Below are 15,776 nucleotides of genomic sequence, written 5' to 3'. Positions count from 1 at the left end.
GAATGCCCTAGGGGAGTTCAGGTTGCCTGCCTAGACATAAAGGACAACTTTTTGTGTTTTGTTTCTGATTAAATAAATGCACTAATTGCACTAGTTGCAGCATAATTTTAAAATGAGAGTGTACTTGCAAACTGTTTTTCTTCTGATGGCAAGGTTTGCCAAAGTTGATTTCTCTTTTCATTGTGTTTAACCAACTTACTGTGTCCTTCTTGTAAGAAAGATTCCTAGCTTCCATATTCTCTAGGTCTTAGGCTTAGGAGTGTTAAGTATTCTGTGAAGAGGATGTCGTATTGACTAGATTCCAAATAAGGTTCCTTAGTTCAAGACATTTGTCAAAAAAGAAAAGGACAAAAAAAAAGGAGATGTTAACATGTTTGAGATCATTGCTTTCCAGAGAAGGAGCATGCTGTAGGAATGTTTCATGGAGCTCTCTACTGAGGAGCTTTGATAACACGTAGCTGATCTGTTTTCAGGAAAACCAAATATTAAAGCTAAGCTTGGCCTTTATTATATTGAAATTGCATACTTAAACATTATTATTAATATTAAAAATGCAGTCTTTTTTTTCCAAATGAGTCTTATCTTGGAAACCACTAACTAGTGTATGTAACTAAGGAAATATTTCATCCTAAGCCAAAGGAAGCTTAGTGAATTGTGGGGTAGTTTTGTGATTCAAAGTTGTTTGCTCTTCCGTGTGCGACTTGTTCAGGTTGGCCATTGCCATTTGTTGTCTGAAGCTGCTATGGAAATAATGACAAGGTCACTGAGAAGATAGTGTTTATTTGTCTCAGTTGTTCTGGGTTTTCCTTTACAACTTTTGTTAGGCCTTCATTTTCAACTTCAAGATGTGAATGTGTGTCTCAGTCAAACAAGCAATTCTGAAGAATTGGTATACAACTGCTGACTCCCTATATAGTAGAGGAGTGGTCCCTGCAGGCTGTTTTTCCTCACTTGGACGTTTATGAAGCATATCGTACTGTTTAGGAACATATTTTTGATAAAGTGCCTTCTTGAGCTGTGAATGTTAAAGGAAGAACCACTGTGTTGAAACAGGTTGTCTAATAGATAAAATGATTGAAAAAGTGTTGTAAAAATATTATTTCTGTGTTTTTACATACTGCTTCAATAGCTAAGTAATTGAACTGGAAGATGATTTTCTCTGGTACTGGCCTTGCCTCTTTTACTGTGCACTGTGGTTTAACCTGGCAGGCAGCTTATCACAGCACAGCTGTTTGCTTTAAGGAGACAACTGGGGAAAAGAGACAAAACTAAAGTAAAACTTATGATAGAGATAAAAACTGTTTACTAAAGCAGAAAGGGAAGAGAAAAATAATAGTGATGATAATCTCTCTTTTTGTCTCTGTCTTTCTCTATTTACAAAGCGAGTGATGCACACACCTGCCAGCTGATGACCAGCCAGTCCCTGAGCAGTGGCTGCCTCCCTGAACAATTCCCCTTAGTTCTGTAGTTTTATAGTATGAAATTTCCCTTTGGCCAGTTTGGGTAAGTTGTCCTGGTTCTGTCCTCCCTGGAAACCCTTGCTGACAGGACAGTCTGGGAAGTTGAGGAGCTGAAATATCCCTGTGCAGCAGTGCCCAGTAGCAACTAAAAGGCTGATGTGTTATCAGCACTGTTTTTCTCCTAAAGCCAAAGCATAGCATTATACCAGGCACCAGGAAGAAAATCAACTCTGCCCCAGCTGAAACCAGGATGCTATAGTTGAAGTTGACTCTGTGTAGAAGTGAAGGGTAGTTTTGTTTGAGTGCTGGATGCACTGACTCCTGTGCTTCAGAGTTGTTCTCAGAGCTGGAGCCTGGTCTTAAGATGACTCAACATTTTTCTTTTTTTAGAGAATAGTTTTATTGGATAACTTTTACATTCAGTATTAAAAATATCTAGTTAATAGTGCAGGTGAATATTACTAAAAAGCCCAGATGAACTCCCACAGTGGTATACAGTCATACAAATAAAAAATGTCAAAGATTTTAGTGCTGCAAATTTCACCTTGTAGACCCTTGTTAGTATGGCTTGGCAAGAATATTTTATTTGCAATTTAGGCTATGATTTCCTGGGTTGAAGTGTTCTATCTATCACAGTAAGATCACCTAAAATTGAGATAGTACTATAAGCAGTACAGATGTTTCTTAACAAGAGGCTTTTTGTATATATGTATGAAAGTAATGAAATGCTTTGTGTCTTGTATTAAATACTTAGAAAATATTTCTGCCTATGCTTGAAAAAGCCTGAAAAATCAGACTATACAGCTTGAAAGATGATGCTCTGGGCCTCTTTTTTGTGTATGACAGTAACTGCATGTTCTAATCTCATTGTTTGTTCTTTATATTACTTTTCAGTTTTTATATGCAGTAAATTCAAGTGTCCCATTTTCAGAGGAGGTGGACTGAAGACTACACTTGGCCTGCACAAGGGAACCTTGTGCACTTGAACAGTATCTAAGAGAACAAACTGATCTCCTATTTAGAAAATGCACATGGCCTGTCAGTTAAATTGAATTGACGGCTTTGAAAATCCAAATACTCTCTAAAACGCAGTCCGTGTTTCTCCAGTAGATGTGACATGTGGTTGATACTAATATGTCAGCTGCTTGAATGTGAATGGTTGGTTTCCATACAAGGTTGATTCTGACTCTTCTGATGTTAGTTTTCTCACCCCTTACACAGGTTTGGAGTGCTTTACAGTAAAACATTCATTTTCAAATTTCTGCTGTTATTTCTTTTAGAAATCTAATTTCTCTAAAGGCTGACAAATTGTAAGCTATAGGAATGGCACTACCTTTGCATCCTAAAAGCTAGAGGTTTTTAGCTTTCAAAATGGTAGTTTGAAGTGACGAGTGTGACCACAATCCAATCTCTATTCAGTTTCTGAGATTGGGCAGATTAAAGGACTGAGTGTCAGTATCTGTTTCGTGAAAGTTGCAGTGTCCTGTTGTTTTGAATAAGCCCTGAGGATATGGTGTGCTGCTTACTTGATATGAGATGCTGATTTCCAAGCCAATTAAGAGATGCCATGTCCACAAGACAGCAGGGATTTGAATGAATCATCATAGACTCTGGAAATCAAGCAGTGTGTATTTTGGTTGTCCCAATTTTGAGTGCACTCCTGTTTGGAAAGTGGAAAAAAGACTAAATGGAATTAAGACTCAGACTCTGTGAAACACTGTGGGTATGTGTACGTACATACATTTATTTCATGATGCTGGCTTATGTTAGTAATATGTGATTAGAAAAAATATATGATTTGGACATTCCTGCCACGTTGCAGGTAGTATAGAGCTTGTATACTAAGCTCTGCTCTCTAGATATTTTAGTGAGATCCTTTGTGATACTGAAATCATCAAACTGCTACCATTTCCAAGGCAAACAGACCTTGTAATTTACAGAGCATTAAGTTATACCAAATTTTTAAGAAAGACTATTTAAACATCACAGAATCACAGAATGGCAAGGGTTGGAAGAGATCTCGAGGGTCATGAATCTTCAACTTCCCTGCCACATGCAGGGCCACCAACCTCCCCATTTAATCCTAGACCAGGCTGCCCAGGGCCCCATCCAACCTGGCCTTGAACACCTCCAAGGACAGGGCATCCACAACCTCTCTGGGCAGACTGGTCCGGCACCTCACCACTCTGTGTAAAGAATTTCCCCCTGACATTCAACTTAAATCTCCCTTCTCTCAACTTAAAATCATTTCCCCTTGTCCTGCTGTTATCAACCCTTTCAAAGAGTTGATTCCCCTCCTGTTTGTAGGCTCCCTTTAGGTACTGAAAGGCTACAATCAGGTCACCGCGCAGCCTTCTTTTCTCCAGACTGGACAAGCCCAGCTCCCTCAGCCTGTCTTCGTAGGGGAGGTGCTCCAGCCCCCTGATCATCTTCGTGGCTCTCCTCTGGACCCTCTCCAACAGCTCCCTGTCTTTCTTGTACTGAGGGCTCCAGACCTGGACGCAGTACTGCAGATGGGGCCTCACAAGAGCAGAGTAGAGGGGGACAATCACCTCCCTGTCCCTTCTGGCCACCCCTCTTCTGATGGAGCCCAGGATACCATTTGCCCTCTGAGCCTCAGGAGCACACTGCTGGCTCATATTAAGTTTTTCATCCATCAGGACCCCCAGGTCCTTCTCCATAGGGCTGCTCTCAAGGACCGCTCCTTCCAGCCTGTACGGATGCCTGGGATTCCTCTGGCCCAAGTGCAAAACCTTGCACTTTGTTGTGTTGAACCTCATCAGATTCACCCAGGCCCACCTTTCAAGTCTGTTGATGTTCCTCTGAATGGCATCCCTTCCTACTACCGTGTGAATCGCACCACTCAGTGCTCACCAATCTGTGTTGATAGGATATATAAACAAAATTCGAAAAGCCATGCAAGTGAATCTTTTCCTGTTAATTTTGGTTTTTTGATATGGGGCTGAAGAAACCAGATTAGTTCTAGGCTGCGCTGTTTTTAAAGACAAGGGCAGTCGTTCTCATCTGAACAGGTTTTGCATCTGTCTTGTTTGCACTCTTCTGCATATACATACTGATGCATGTATTCTGTCAGTTACAGTGTGTGATGCATACTGCTATAATTCTCCTGTCTAAAAGGGACTAATACAGGAAGTTTTTTATTTAAGTAGGGATCCTTCATTCTTCCCCTCATCAGTGTTATTGTATTGAATAACTATATGGAAATTGGAATTGGAAAAGCCTTCATAAAGTGGCCAGGATGAGTGAAGTCTGCTGTAAGTTTTACAAAGAGAATATTTAGGACATGTAGGCAGTTACTTGCTTGAGTTACAGAAAAAATAGAAGGCTGGAATATTTCATATTGTCCTGAAACACATTTCTGATTACGTTCTCATTTTGTCTTTTTTTTATTTTCCTTCCTGTAATATTTCTTGAGTTCGTCAAGTTTAGAAACAAAACAAACCAATCTTCCTTAAGCCATATAGTGTTAATAAATAATACTGGTTATTATAGACATGTGTAAATTGAAACTGACAAATGGCAGATGGTGGTAGATGTGAAATGCAGTGGAAGCCGTTAAAATTACAAACACAGTTCTTGACTATTGTCCTCAACTACAAATCTCTGCTGAATGCAAATCGGGTTGTCCTCCCCATGCCCCTTATATGCTTGCCCTTCTGATATTTTTTTGCTAATTGTGTTGGAGAGACTACAAGAGAAGCATTTGAATTCTGTACTGCATGCCTAGGGTACAACTATAAAGCTATCAGATGCCTTATTCTAGTTCACTTTCAAAACAGTTCAGGAAAAGGATTTTTTTAGTGGAAGCTATTGTTCAATAACTGCACGTGGTATCTTAGTGCTGAATGGGAAAAAAGAGATCAAAAAGCCCTTGTCTCCAAGGTCTCTTGTGGTGAGGCTGCATTATTTAAAAACTTAGGAACGTGTTAAAGAAAAACTCAGAGAAAAACCTGCATTTTTTGGAGCTGTGTCTGCTGTTTTCTGGGGTTAATTAAAAAGTATGAGGAGATGCACCTGCTTGTAATTACTAATTTGTGCTCAGTGTACACACACACATCATTTATACATTGATCAAGTAAAGCATTTCTTTTCAAAATCAGACTGTAAATTAACAATGCAATTCTTTCACATAAATAATCTTGCTTTCATCTTGCATTGATTTATGGATCAGCTTCAGCTCCCATTACATGCTGAGAACCTTTTACTCCAAGCTCATTTCATCATGAGTTTCTCTCTTTTGTTTTGCACCTGCCTTGCATAAATGTGTTGCCTTCCTTTTGATGTGTTATTCTTCATAGAAATGATTCTGAATTTGAAGCTTCATAGAGCCAAATGGATTATTTATTATTTTAGAGGTCTAAATAGGGATCAATAAATTTAGACTGTTTTTTCTTACGGTGTGTACAGTTGGGGCTTCTGTTTTTAAAAACTGGGTTATGTTGAATTGCAGTAGCCAGAAAACCCAGTTACCTTCAAATAGTGCTTGGTAGTGCCTTGTTAGAAAGGTGCAATAAAAAGGTGTTTTCCATTAGTCAGAGGTATAAGTTCATGAAAAGGAAATTTGTAAGTCACTGGGCAGGTCCTTCAAGCACTGTGTTATGGTGGAGCTCTTGCTACCCTTGTGGCTGCAGCTTTTCAGAGTGGCTGATCAAGCTGAGCCAGTCAGTGGAATGAGGAATGTTTCACCTTGCATTTTTGTTTCTAATTTCAGTGTAACGGTGAAAAGTGAGACCTAATTGAGCATGGATAGAGCAGATAGACTTGAATAAACAATTAGTTTTCTGAAGCCTCCAATGCAACAGAATAAATGAAACCTTTATAGGTAGTCCCGGAGCTCATTGGTGGGTGTGAATGGAAATAGATTTTATAAAGAACTAAACTGCTTTCACTTTATTAGTATTCATGGTATTAAAAAAAAAAAAAAAAGGAAAAAGAAAAAACATTCTTTTCACAGTTATATTCTACTTGGAATTACTTTTTTCATGAGATGAATGATGGAGGTGTCAACAGCTGATGAAGATGAATAGGCCTTTTTCTTATGTATTTGAATTTTTATTTATGTATTTATTTATTTATTTGCAATTGAAAGTGACTTTGAAGGTTAGTTTGACTAAATTTTCGTTCTCATGTTAGACATCCAGGAAAGATATTTCAAAAAACCTATGTATGAGCAGCAGCACTGAAAATGTTTGATATAAGGATGTGACTGTTGATGCTTGCACATACACAAAATAAAAATACACATTTCTTTACATTTGTCATGGTTTTCTTATGCTATGAAAAGGATCATTAAAATACACAAGAGTGAAAATGTTGCCAGTGGTATCTAAAAGTATCAACGCCTTTTCCTACTTTCTAGTAGCTAATATTTTCTTTCATTGAGAAATTAAAAAAATGTGGCTAGTTAGATAATTTTCTGTATAGCAGAGCATAGTGCACAGCACTGCTAATGCTAGTAATATTTGTGCATATGAAGGTAAGAGTACGGCCACAAAATATAAAAGAATAAAAATTCTCAAAAAAAAAAAAAAAAAGAAAGAAAAAATGGGGAGGTTTTATTCAAGAGAAAGTGAGAAAATAATACTGTTGGGAACATAATATACATGTGCAAGGGATGCACAATATTGATCACTTGTTGAGAGTTGATTCCCTGTGCTTCTGCTGCGAGCTGGGTTGTGTTTCCTCTTCCACTTTCCAGGAATGGATAAATCAGTGAGAAGAGAACAGCTCTCCTGAGATGCATGCTTTGTGTTGTGAAGATATGATTCTGCTGTGCCAGGCCTGCCTGAGACACCTACTGCTGTGCTTGGCCTCTGTTTCGCTAGAAGGAGCGGAAAGCTTGCTGAGGTGTCCATGCTGATGATGAAGCCTTAAACCTGCAGCATCTTGTCGTTCTTCAGATGCTGCTGTATGTCTGGGTTTTCTTTTTTCTTCCATTTGCAAGTGTTGTGATTGCTTGCTGGGCCTTTGCAGGAGGCCAGTGTGGCAGTGGTCTCTGGCAGTGCTTCTCAGCATCACTAAATGCTTTTTCCTGCCAGGGTGTCCAGTGGGATGGGACTGAAGGGAGTATCCTTCCCACTGAAAGGCAGAGCCATGTCCTGCTGCACATCGGGGCAGCAAAGGGCTGTTGTTATCTTTTGTCAGATCCCTTGAAGCTGTGGAAGCGTGGGTGAAATTTCAGCTCAGGGGAGCCATGATCCCTGGGAGAAAGAAGGACTTCTGTTCATTGCTTGTACAGCAGAACTGAATAGATGCCTCTGATGCTGCTCTCTGTTTTTGTGTTCCTGACATCATTCCAGTTTCCTTACAGTCTAGAATGTCAAGCCTGGTCCCCCTCTGCTCAGCCTGGTAGAGCCAGGAGCTTTGCTGTAGCCCTGTGCCAGCCCTTGCACTGTGTGGTGATGTCTCTTGCCCTTCAAGTTTGCCTTAGCTTGGAAGGGATCATGTTTTTGCTAGACATGAAGACCTTCATCACAGAATCACAGAATCACAGAATTGTAGGGGTTGGAAAGGACCTCCAGAGATCATCGAGTCCAACCCCCCTGCCAAAGGTTCCCTACACCAAGTTTCCTGATTCCTGAGAAGATGCCTTTGTGAGTGTTGCATTAAGAAGAGTCCACTGCAACCAGCCTTTAAAATGTCCTGTGTGAGGCTTTCTAACCAGGAGCAGATCTGCATTTATATTTCAGTCTCTATTCTGTTTATCAGCTCTTGTTGTAGGGATTTAGAAGAGACTTTCAGAACCTGCTGTTAATTTGTTTTAAACATGTGTTAGAATTGTGTGGACATGTCAGAGGAGACTTGGGCAGGCTGAATTCTGTGAAGCAACAGCATTTGTAGTACAAATACTCTTGCTTCCTTTGTTAAGTGGTCAGGGAGCAGTCCATGCATCTGTCTGTGCTCACAGAAGGCTTTCAGGAGCTGAAGGACTCAATCACATTGAAACAGAACTGCTGCCTCTTCGCTGTTGTACACTAATAATTGGCACAGATAACAGTGGTGATGCATATTTGTAGCCACTTCTTGGCCTTGAAGAACGCTTTGGAGGTTGTACTTTGCTTTCAGTGCGATCATGTGAAAACACATTGAATGCAGGCTGATATTTTTTTCTTTAGACATAGTGATAGTTGACTCTTCATGTCCCATGTTTTTATGTTTAAATGCTCAGAGCTCAGATTGGCTTTCAAGAGGGATACAATAGTTTTAAAGGCAAATTTGCATTTCTTTAATGGGCATGAAGTAGCAATATATCAGAACATCTGTATTGATCCTTGGCAGAATATTTAAATTATTTCCTTACTATTTAATATAAGATAAATAAAAAAGTGCTATAGAAAAACATCACTGTTTACTGATTCTGTTTATACACCATCATCTATTCAGCATAATAAATTAGACTATTTCAAACAGGAACTTCAGATTTTCCTGTTTGTGTGTCTAAGATGTAAAATCAATAGTTAAAATGGTTTGAAGTGAAGCTTTGTGGATAGCAACTTTAAAATGCATTTCTCTTCTTTACATTCTGTAGCAATTGGTCAGATCAGTACCATGGGATAGGCGTTACAATAAAGGCGTAATGGTGAAAGGGTTGGCACAATAGAAAGGTGTTATAAAGGAAGGGAAGGAGATGGCTCACTCGTGTCAGAATTGCCTTTACCTGTGCTTCCTGGGCTGACTGGCCCCTTTCCCCAGTTACTCAATTAGTGGTTCAGGCCGTGTCTCAGCAGTTACCATACACGTTGGTAAAGACATGTTTGCAAGGTCAGCTGCAGGTTGTGTTCTTACGGAAAACAAGAACTGCTGTATGAATTATTGGCATGCAATGTGGCTGTAAACAAGAATTTTCCTGCCTCTCACCTGTCTCCTTCAAGAGTGAGCTGAGGCCCTGGCTGATCTTCTGTCTGCATGGCAGCTGAGATCCCTGTCCTAAGAAGAAAACTGTAGGTCACAGATTGAAGTGAGATAGTCCATGGGTGAAGTCTTAAACGATGACAGGTGCCTTTCAGCTGGAGAACTTGAAAGGTTCTGACATCAAGCTCCAATGATATTCACAGGTCATTCCCTTGGAGGAGGGTGGGAAGGCAGTCCCAGAGTTGAGAACTGTGGGATGTGTACCCGTTTTCCTACTGATTATATGAAGTGAGAAAGAAAGTCTGTTTGTTTTCAAAGAAGTGCAGTAAGAAAAGGGGTAGGAAATAGGATCTTTCCATGTCCTTTGAAAGCCATGTGACCTGGACTTCCTCAATATCTTGTCTTCCCTGTCATTATCCTTGGCTTCTGGAAGCGGTGCTAATTTTTGGAGAAGTGTTTCCTTTTTACTTTGTGTGGAGTTAGTTTATTGGTGATTCTCTGCTCTGAAAAGGCTGCTATGAGAACTGTGAATATTCAAAATAGTTGCATGGTTCTCTAAATCTTCCTCAAGACTGAGATTGATCAACATCTCTTGTTGCAAAGGGGATGTAGAATGATCTAGTCAGGTTGAATGGAGGCTGCTGATGATCTTGTTCTGCCATACTGTTTGACAGTGTTTTCTGGATACTCTTTTCCCATGTGATCACTGTTAGCATTGCATCTAGAAACAAGGTCCATCAGAGGGTGGTGAAATTTGACTAAATGCAGTAGGTCTGCTCATCACAGGCATGAGTTGCTGCATCTTGTTTGCAGGAAATTGATTCTCACCTGTGTGCTTGGAATGATCCTGTAAGACAGAGACCCATTGGTATCTACAATGCCTTGTGCTGTAGTGTTTCTTTCTCAAGTCTAATTTTGCTCTACTGTAGGGCCACCAGGCAGCTGGAGTAACTAAAGTGCAGTATGTTCTTACTAGGCTGATTTTTTAAAAAAATTTTTTTAACAAATTCTAAGATGCCTTTGGTTTTTGCAAGGTATCTGTTTCTTATCTATTAATAATAGATTAATAGTTCTGCTTGTCTGTCAGGGCAGTTCATCAAAGCTTATATGTGTGTTCCAACTTTAATTGCATTTAGAGAGAGAGAATATTTAAGTGTTAAGCGCATGCTTCTCCCCTATACTCAAAATAAATTGTCAGTTTCCTTCAAAAAAAAAACCAACAAAAAAACAACCAAACAAAAAACAAACAACAACAAAAAAACACTTTGCTGGGGCTATTTTGTTTCAGCATCTGCACTTAAAATGCTCTCGAAGCCAGAGAGAGGTATGTTATACTATAGGAAACCCAATGTGAATGTGAAGAAATTGATTGATTTATGTTCCCAGCGGCCTGGGACTCAGTCACTGTTGATCTGCTTATTAGTAGAATTTTGTTTTGGAACTTCTGATTGATAATCACCATAGATGAAAGATTTCAGGTGATGGATCTCGTGTGGATTGGTACCCATCTGGTAGAAGCTTAATGTGGGTGATAGTGCACTGAGTTTTTATGGAACATTAACTTAATATGCACATAAGACACGACCTGAGGTATAGCAGAATTTTTCAGTGTTTAAGAAATTAAAATCCTTACTTGAACACCTTTGTATTTTTGGATGGAATACCTAAGTCTCCCTGTTTCTTTGGGAAGAATATTGTCTATGAAACAATTAGGGGGGACTGAGGGTGAAGTATTTTGGACAATAATACTGTGTGTTTAAACACTGGGTGTTTAAAAAGAAAAAAAAAGCAGTAGAAGAAAACAAGAAGACAAGTGTAGCTGAGCAGATAACTTGAATTCTCATTACAGTGTCATTTCATTGAAACAAAAGCATTGAATCAAATCTCAGCAACTCTGAACAGCTTATTTTTCTTGTCCTGGTGTTACCAGTGTAATTGCATTACCTTAGCCTCATTCACCTTCTTGTAGCATGGATTTCCTCTCTTAAAATCTACTGCTTTCTTTCTGGCTGTTTCACATCTGATTATACACTCTGCTCAAATTATACTTCTAAATATTGTCGCTAAGTCTTATTTTGAACTGGTTGTTATGTCTTTAATTTTCATTAGGACATGTTGGCTGATGTAATGATATGATTATCAAGCAGTGAATTAATTCTAGCTGTAAATATACCGTGGTAGACAGCTGGGTTTAATTCTACTAAGGTTTTTTGAAATATGAACATAATCCTTTCTGAATAGGTGAGCTGTTAATAGTCCATGGCTAGTGTTGTATGAGAATAATTTTCTTTAGAAGAATGTAGCTGATTTTATTCATACAGTAAATGAATAGTTTCAAAATACAGAGGAAAAAACAAACAGGGTCTGAGGACAAATTTATTCTATCCTGATTCCCTGGTGGAAATTGCTGTGCAACTAGAAGAGATTGTCACTCAGTTTCCATTCCTGTTTGTAAAGGATCTCCAAATGTACAGGTGAAAGTTTTTTTGATAATTCCCTTGTATGCATTTTTTAAGCCTTTCTCCTCTAATGATACATTCTGTTCCTTTTTGTAAGGTTCATGATGTGGGAAGAAGAGTGTTCTGTGAAAGCAGTTACCTGCTAAATTTTATCTTCTGTAAGAAATTCAGCACATCTACAACAAAATCAAGCATCTTTTTTCAGGAAATGTATGGAAACACATTTGAGGAATGTTCTACTTGCCTAGGAGTTTGCTGCATGTTTTCTGCCTCTCACAATGTGCCTTTGTCAGAAAGGAATTACTCAGTGTTTAACATATTGGGGGGGGAGGGGGGGGAGTGCGGTAGTTAATTGTGCATTTGTGAATACTATCAGTAGAGTTAGTCAAACAGCCTGAGTGCAATAATAAGGCAGTGGGGCTGAATATGTACAATAGCCAGAGCCTCAAGGTGCAATATGGATGTCTATTGGAAAATGCCTGCAGGGAGCAGCTGTTGTATCTCTTGCAACTTGCTGTCAAGTAAGCTTTATAAAAATAAAAAAGAGCAACCAACCAAGCTACAGTTCTTTTATTGTGCTTGTGTGCCATCCAAAATTGACACGTCTGGATATTTAGTAAATGTGAAATACCCATGGAGTGGTGATTGCAGTTAGGCAGTAGTGTTTGACATACTGAGCAGAGGCTGCTTGAGTAAAATTATTTAAAATGGCCCTGGTATAATTCCAGCACTTTCCTTCACTGAGATAACTGCTTTCAAGTCTTAAGAGCAATAACACAGAATCTGAACCTGGTAACAAGCACAATGTGAATTTTCATAGTGTTCAGCTTTTCAAGAGGTCTTTCAAATAAATATTAACAAATTTGGATCCATCTTTTAATAATTTGAGCTTGTCATAATCTCAGCACTAAACAGCCATAGTGTCAGTATGTCTGAATTGGCTGTGTTGTGAGATATGAATGTGTGCCATGTTGCAGATGTTCAGATTCAGCTTTGTGCTTCAAGGAAGCAGAACTTACTAAAACTTTCTTTGTTGGTTTCACTTGAATTTGAATGCCTTACCTGGCAGGAGGGGAAAGCAATTTTGCTGAAGACAGAAAGCCTTTTAGTCTCCTATATAGGCTTTTATCTGGAGTCTGAATTCAGTCTAGAAGGACTGTCTGGGTCAGGCTGGCTGGTCAGATGCCCGTTCAGTTTTGAGAGGTCTTGTTCGGGATGAACTTGTAAGCCTGGCTGCTGGCTGCAAACCGTTTTCCTTATGCTTCCCGAGCACCAGACTTAACTATATCAAGGCTGTTAAAGAGGCTTGTGTCTGCGGTGACATCAGTTATGAGGTACAGACGACTTTCAAATAAATGCTCTGCATGTTACAGACTTACTTTGTTCTTTGGAAGCAAAAATCTGAGCCTCTGGATAGTGGATTTTTTTGAATCTATGTGTGGCTACATTTCTTAAAGCAGGAGTTGATCACCAGTATGAAAAGGCCAAATATCATATGCCTGTATTCTTTCTTTGGAGCACTAGACTGTATAGTGTTTTTTGGTGTAGTTGCTGCAGGTGGGATAGGTTTCTCAACATCTAGCTGAAACACAGCTGACAGCTGTGTGTAAGTGTAGGCTACAGTACTGCTCCTGTATTAAAATGAAATTCTGCGCCAAAAAGTGTTTATCAGAAAAACCTAATATTGCTGTGATACTTTGGCTCTGAATGTATCATAATCAAGAGTAGCTATTTGTGTTTTGTTGTCTCCATGTAATGTAACCTTGTTTGTCTTCAACCGAATCTGAATTTCATCCTGTTGTGTTCAGTAAATGGTAAATTTCAGAAACTGCATTTAATTCCCATGTGTTCCATGTTTGAAAATTGCCTGGGAACTTCCAAGTGGACAAAACCAGGAAAAGCGTTTGTAGCACAGCTTCTCCCCAGTTTCTCGTGCTTTCTTTTCCTCCCAAACCTGGTTCCCAAGAGCCTCCCATGCAGGACTTCAGTCACGGTCATGTTGCATTGGGTTACGATTACTTCCCTGAAGCTGGTTACTTCTGTCTCAGCAGCCAGGACCTAGTCTCCAGCTGCATGTCTTCTTTCTTTCCATGCAAGCGATAAAGAGAAGTTTCTGTGCCTGTATTCTATAAATCATATCAAACAAATTTTAGTTGATAGAGGCAATTAATAACACAGAGCTGGTTTCACAAGAGAGCGGTAGTTGGGTGCTGCTGTTGAAATGATAGTGGGTTGATATTTAAACAGCCTCAAAACAGCTTTCAAAACTGCTTTTCTGAGTCTGCCAATTTGGACAGTGGAAAAGTGATTTGTAAGCCTAGACAGTGCTGTATTGCTCTGAACTTTAGTCTCATTTTAAAGCTTCCTCTAAAACCATGCGTGCTTTAGTGAAAGCTGTGAAAAAGGAACACAGCTTAACTGGAAATAACAAATTGTGTAATCAGAACTACATATCATAGGATACTCAAGTGGAGGCTTTACTGTGTGAGAGAGTCCTGATCTGTCTGGTAGACTGCAGTGCTGCTGTGCAGGGAGCTGAATGCCTTCGTTTTTGTGTGTAAAGCCTTAACCTTATGCAAGAGAGAAGATGTGAAGTATGGCTGGTTGTCTTGAAGACTGAGCCTGTTTTGAGAGAATCCATGAATATTTGCCAGTAACATTTAAAAGCTTGATGGGATTGTGTCATTGTCAAATGCCTGGAGTTCAGCATGAGCAGTCCTTGCTGTCCATCTGAAAGTGAATAGTTTGAATAACTGCAGACCCTTTGAGTATTTGCTTAATAGGTTCCTTCTAAGTCTCAAAATTATGTTTCTTAGAAACTGGTAGACAAATGCGTGGTGATTTTGCCAGCTGCTGGCAGTCATTTCCTTTTGAGTGCAACAGATTTGTAAATTTGCATTTTGAGTACCTTAGCACTTGGAAGTATTTGTGAAATACTTGGCTCATGAATGATAAATGATGGAAAAGGTTGCTTAAATATTCTATGTGACCCCCAAGTCCTGTCTGATTTAGGAAATTACTGTAGACAGGTGCTTTGAGTTCATCAGTCACTTCAGTGTTTGTCCAGAACATGAATGAATCTTAACATATTGAAGGAGCAGATTCAGGAACAGCTATATTGGTGTTTTGGAGCTGTGTTTGTGTCTACAAACACTTTCAATGAGCTTCAGATTTGATTTGAAAACAAAGCAACTCAACCTCCACCCACCCTACATATCTGAAATAACAAGTGCAAAGTAAATTCTAAACGTAGGGAATTTAAAATGCTTTGCAGGGCACATAATAGTTCCCTGTGCAATTTACTTTAAACAAAAATGAACTTCACTCTGTATCTCCCAGGGTGATAGTGGTGACTTTGAGTCCTTCTTTTCTGTGGACAGTGTGGATGAAGCAGTCAAGTATTTACTCAATTCTTTTTTTTGTTCTGCTTTTGCTAATTTAGCCAAGTATTAAGACATCAAAATACTCTCAAAACAAGAGGCCCAGAATGTTGTATAGAAATGATGAGAGGAACAGAATTTGAAGGATGAGGCTTTGTATTTACGCTAATTTGAAGTCAGTATGAATGAATGCTAGCTTTTTAAACAGAATAATTTAGACAGAGGTTTTTTTTTCCCCAATGACAGTGAAAAATGTGTTTTTCAGTAATTTCACTGGTCTGGGAATGGTTTGCAATTTGTTGATAGCACAATGCCACCTAGCGACTACTCAGATAAATCTGTGAAGAGATTGCCTTGGTCAGATGGTTCACAGTTGCAAAGAGGTTGTTTTGTGGAAGATCGTGTTCCTTCATGTCTTCCTTCATGTCTTGAGATCAGACTATGGGAAAGAATTCTCTTAGTGCAGGAGTGCAGCAGGATGTGCTATAAAGCGTATGAGAGGAGGATGGCTTCATACACAGCCTGCTGCAACTTTGGCACTTGCAAAGTTCTTGGTTTGTGCAACTGTAAGATCTTTTAAATCACTTTTTGTTTCCCAATTCTGT

General features: G+C 39.2%; 1 protein-coding gene across 4 annotated transcripts in view; it reads left to right on the top strand.

Moving 5' to 3' along the window:
- The window catches only part of MAST4 (microtubule associated serine/threonine kinase family member 4), a 284,153-nt gene that overhangs the window by 46,802 nt on the left and 221,575 nt on the right, over positions 1-15,776 (top strand). The window lies entirely within an intron of this gene.

This window comes from Tympanuchus pallidicinctus, unplaced genomic scaffold, assembly GCF_026119805.1.
Source record: "Tympanuchus pallidicinctus isolate F22 unplaced genomic scaffold, pur_lepc_1.0 scaffold9, whole genome shotgun sequence".
Classification (NCBI taxonomy): Eukaryota; Metazoa; Chordata; class Aves; order Galliformes; family Phasianidae; genus Tympanuchus; species Tympanuchus pallidicinctus.
Note: the sequence above shows the minus strand (reverse complement) of the source record. Positions and strands in the feature narration are given on the sequence as shown.